This window comes from Schistocerca americana, chromosome X, assembly GCF_021461395.2.
Source record: "Schistocerca americana isolate TAMUIC-IGC-003095 chromosome X, iqSchAmer2.1, whole genome shotgun sequence".
In the NCBI taxonomy this organism is placed as follows: Eukaryota; Metazoa; Arthropoda; class Insecta; order Orthoptera; family Acrididae; genus Schistocerca; species Schistocerca americana.
The window spans coordinates 487,299,774-487,305,015 of NC_060130.1; the positions used below are offsets into that span (position 1 = coordinate 487,299,774).

The 5,242-nt window shown below is 43.8% G+C and overlaps 1 non-coding gene across 1 annotated transcript; it reads right to left on the reverse strand.

The window, feature by feature from the left end:
- Positions 1–4,055: 4,055 nt before the first annotated feature.
- On the reverse strand, positions 4,056–4,130 carry Trnas-cga. Its single transcript has one exon. It is a non-coding gene; the product is annotated as a tRNA-Ser (tRNA).
- Positions 4,131–5,242: the final 1,112 nt, after the last annotated feature.

Below are 5,242 nucleotides of genomic sequence, written 5' to 3' on the forward strand. Positions count from 1 at the left end.
TATATAGAGGGCCTATACAAGGGCAATGTACTTGAGGACAATATTATGGAAATGGAAGAGGATGTAGATGAAGATGAAATGGGAGATATTATACTGCGTTAAGAGTTTGACAGATCATTGAAAGACCTGAGTCGAAACAAGGCCCCGGGAGTAGACAACATTCCATTAGAACTACTGACGGCCTTGGGAGAGCCAGTCCTGACAAAACTCTACCATCTGGTGAGCAAGATGTATGAGACAGGCGAAATACCCTCAGACTTCAAGAAGAATATAATAATTCCGATCCCAAAGAAAGCAGGTGCTGACAGATGTGAAAATTACCGAACTATCAGTTTAATAAGTCACGGATGCAAAATATTAACGCGTATTCTCTACAGACGAATGGAAAAACTGGTAGAAGCTGACCTTGGGGAAGATCAGTTTGGATTCCGTAGAAATATTGGAACACGTGAGGCAATACTGACCCTACGACTTATCTTAGAAGCTAGATTAAGGAAAGGCAAACCTACGTTTCTAGCATTTGTAGACTTAGAGAAAGCTTTTGACAATGTTGACTGGAATACTCTCTTTCAATTTCTGAAGGTGGCAGGTGTAAAATACAGGGAGCGTAAGGCTATTTACAATTTTTACAGAAACCAGATGGCAGTTATAAGAGTCGAGTGGCACGATAGGAAAGCAGTGGTTGGGAAGGGAGTGAGACAGGGTTGTAGCCTATCCCCGATGTTATTCAATCTGTATATTGAGCAAGCAGTGATGGAAACAAAAGATAAATTTGGAGTAGGTATTAAAATCCATGGAGAAGAAATAAAAACTTTGAGGTTCACCGATGACATTGTAATTCTGTCAGAGACAGCAAACGACTTGGAAGAGCGGTTGAACGGAATGGACAGTGCCATGAAAGGAGGGTATAAGATGAACATCAACAAAAGCAAAACGAGGATAATGGAATGTAGTCGAATTAAGTCTGGTGATGCTGAGGGAATTAGATTAGGAAATGAGACACTTAAAGTAGTAAAGGAGTTTTGCTATTTGGGGACCAAAATAACTGATGATGGTCGAAGTAGAGAGGATATAAAATGTAGACTGGCAATGGCAAGGAAAGTGTTTCTGAAGAAGAGAAATTTCTTAGCATTGAGTATTGATTTAAGTGTCAGGAAGTCGTTCCTGAAAATATTTGTATGGTGCGTAGCCATGTATGGAAGTGAATCATGGACGATAAATAGTTTGGACAAGAAGAGAATAGAAGCTTTCAAAATGTGGTGCTACAGAAGAATGCTGAAGATTAGATGGGTAAATCATATAACTAATGAGGAGGTATTGAATAGGATTGGGGAAAAGCACAACTTGACTAGAAGAAGGGATCAGTTGGTAGGACATATTCTGAGGCATCAAGGGATCACCAATTTAGTATTGGAGGGTAGCGTAGAGGATAAAAATTGTAGAGGGAGACCAAGAGATGAATACGCGAAACAGATTCAGAAGGATGTAGGTTGCAGTAGGTACTGGGAGATGAAGAAGCTTGCACAGGATAGAGTAGCATGGAGAGCTGCATCAAACCAGTCTCAGGACTGAAGACCACAACAACAACAACAAGTCTAGGGGACTGATAACCTCAGATGTTAAGTCCCATAGTGCTTAGAGCCATTTTAACCATTTGTTAGGCATGACATTCCGTCGCGCTGACCACTCAGCTACCAGGGGCGGACAGGAACTACCCATGAACAAATGGTTCTTTTATAAGCTGCCTAAAGTCCACTCTAGACCACAGCTAATACAAAAGAACCAACCGATATTCTCAATTTGTCAAAGCTGGAGGAAGTGTGTAAAGTTTCAGTTTTGAACCTGTGCTATAGGATAGCACCAGTATGTCTATTCTTGCGCCAGATATTTAAATGGTCGCCAGGCCACGGGCTCTCCAAAACACTTGACCCTTTCTCTCTCTGTCCAAGAGAGAGATACGACACCCTGAAAAATCACACTATCGCGTGCAGCATTTTGGTACATACTGGTGACGTGCGCTGCCGTGCAAGGACTGATATATTACCACGTATGGCGACAGAAGCTGCAGACACCAATGTTTTTTTCTGATATAGCCGGACCTAATTCTCAATCCGAGCACTTCGTCTCCACCAGCATCAATTACACAGGTGACGAGGTATTTTAAAACAGGCACAATGCAAAAGAAACAAATGATAAAACATTATGTGTTTAAATGCTAGAGGCGTTCAATAATTAATGCAACACTTTTTTTTTTTTTTAAAGCAGGTTGGTTTTATTCAGGTTTCCAATACACCATATTATTCCCCACTCTTTTGGCTTCAAAATCCTGTTGTTTAACGTAATCTCTGTTGAGTGTGACGGCCTTACGCCACTTCACTGGGAAGGCCTGTGCGCCTGCATGGCGCCACCCCATTAGTAGATGTCGGAGCCGACGTCTTGTTGCGTCAGTAACCTCTCCATCATCCACGTACTGCTTCCCGCGGAGCGGATCCTTCATTGGGCCAAACAAATAGAAGTCGGAAGGTGTGAGATCTGGGCTGTAGAGTGTAGAGTGGACGAGGAACAACAGTCCAATGTATTTTCGTGAGCTCCTCTCGGGTACGCAGGCTTCTGTGAGGTCTTCCGTTGTCTTGGGAGAAGGAGAAGATCGTCTGCATTTTTGTGGCGACGAGCACGCTGAAGAAGTTTCTTTGATTTCCTGAGGGAAGTGCAATACACTTCAGAGTTGACTGTTGCACTAGGTGGGAGGACATCAAGCAGAATAACCCCTTCAGAGTTCCAGAAGACCGTCGCCATGCCTTTACCGGCTGTGGGTGCGGCTTTGAACGTTTTCCTCGGAGGAAAGGTGGTATGGTTCAAATGGTTCAAATGGCTCTGAGCACTATGGGACTTAACATCTGTGGTCATCAGTCCCCTAGAACTTAGAACTACTTAAACCTAACTAACCTAAGGACATCACACACATCCATGCCCGAGGCAGGATTCGAACCTGCGACCGTAGCAGTCGTGCGGCTCCGGACTGAGCGCCTAGAACCGCTAGACCACCGCGGTTGGCATGAAAGGTGGTATGGCGCCACTCCATGGCTTGCCGTTTTTCTTCCGATTCCAAGTAATGAACCCATTCTTCATCGCCTGTGACGATATTCGACAAAAAATTGTCACGATCAGCGTCGAAACGAGCATGCAATTCCGCACAGATGGTCCTTAGTTGCTCTTTATGGTCTTTTGTTAGGTAGTGAGGAATCCATCGGGCATACACCTTTGAGTACCCCAACTAGTGGACGAGTGTGTCAACACCACCAACAGGACGTCCAGTCGAGCAGCGAGGTGTTTGATTGTAATTCGTCGATCGTCTCGACTGAGAGCGTCAGTACGTTGCAACACTGCAGCTGTCACAGCTGCAAGTGGGAAATCGGACAGGTTCGCGGCACCTTGTTGCGATGATGACAGATGACTCCTCCAATGACTCCCGTGCTTTTGTTTACTGCCGGGTCTCCACAGACATTCTGCAAGCGCCTATGAATATCTACGATACTCCGGTTTCCTGCAAAAAGAAACTCTGTGGCAGCTCACTGCTTGGAACGCAGCTACGTTACAGACGCCATTCCGAAGCCTACGTGTAGCGCCACCACCTACTGGTTCTTCGTAAGACTATAGGGGTTGAAGCGGGAATATTCCGCGATGTCCCACAAAAAATTCCTCATTTTTTTAAGCCGAAACTGGCAGAGAAAAAAAGTGTTGTATTACTTCTTGAACACCCCCTGTAAGAACCTGTTGTCGATTGTGATCTGCTCAAATATATAAATTTTGTACTTTGAAACCCAATAGTGCTGTCCATTAAAAGGTCTCAGGCTCAGTCACTTTGACGTTAATGTGTTCGTTGTCACTGAATTCCTTTTCTGGAATTTGTCATATACTTCGGATTAACTTACAAAGTGTGCAGAAAATTGCTGCTTCACGTAAGACCACACCCAATTACCTTGTTCCCAGAATGAGATTTTCACTCTGCAGCGGAGTGTGCGCTGGTATGAAACTTTCTGGCAGATTAAAAGTGTGTGCCGGACCGAGATTCGAACTCGGGACCTTTGCCTTTCGCGGGCAAATGCTCTACCAACTGAGCTACCCAAGCACGACTCACGCCTCGTCCTCACAGCTGTACTTCTGCCAGTACCTCGTCTCCTAGCTTCCAACCTTTACAGAAGCTCTTGCCCGCGAAAGGCAAAGGTCCCGAGTTCGAGTCTCGGTCCGGCACACAGTTTTAATTTGCCAGGAATTTCAGTTATCTTGTTCAACTGCAGTCTTTCATACAAATCCTTTGAAACATTTACAAAACCAGTATGTTTTCCAGCTGAGGTAGATTCACTGAAATGCAGTGAATCGAAAGCGGGACTGACAATAGAAATGCAATGAAATAATTTCAGCGAGAACCGTTTACAAATGGTGAACCTAAATTGGAATGAGATGTCGTGACTAACAAAAATTTGTGCTGGCATGGGACTCGAACCCAGATTTCCTTCCTTTGCGAGCAGCTCCCCTAGCCATTGGACTTTCTGATCACACCGTATCGACTACTTTATTTCATTTCAGTGAATTTAATACTGCTGATATGTATCGGACCTAGTACTCATAATTATGTGGGTGCCGTTTATTTCCATTGTAGGGCCATATTGTTGCGCTATGCGGTTGAATTCTGTGTGAAACGATTGCACAGAAGTCTCTGCTTCATATACAGCTCTAGGGATATCGATATCTTATTACAGATATGAGATATTGTGCCCTAAACTTCGAAAATTTTCGCATTGGCAATTTGGGAGCAGTAGTGGTGCTTTATCAATTTGGGAACGACGACTCCATTGCATTCCTTATTTAAACAAACCTGCCCCTTCCCCTAGCCTATTTTAATGATCTTTATGTAAGCGAAATGCTTATGTGGGCTCTTAGTTTTATTTACTTAAGATCTAATGAATGGACCATACTTGTCATTTTAACTATCGTATTTATGACCCAAGGTGGCCACCAAGTAGTGCATTTGCACTCATGTTAACCCAGATAAACGAATGCTTTTATCATAATGTTAATGATCATAATTTATGACCCAAAATTTTCAGCTTCTCCTCCTCCACTCATGTAGAGCATTCCTACTGGTCCCCAACCAACACCACTCTTCACGAAACCAGCATCATGAAATGGGCCTTAGAATCTATGCTATGTACAGTCGTGCTCAAAAGTATCCGAACGACCT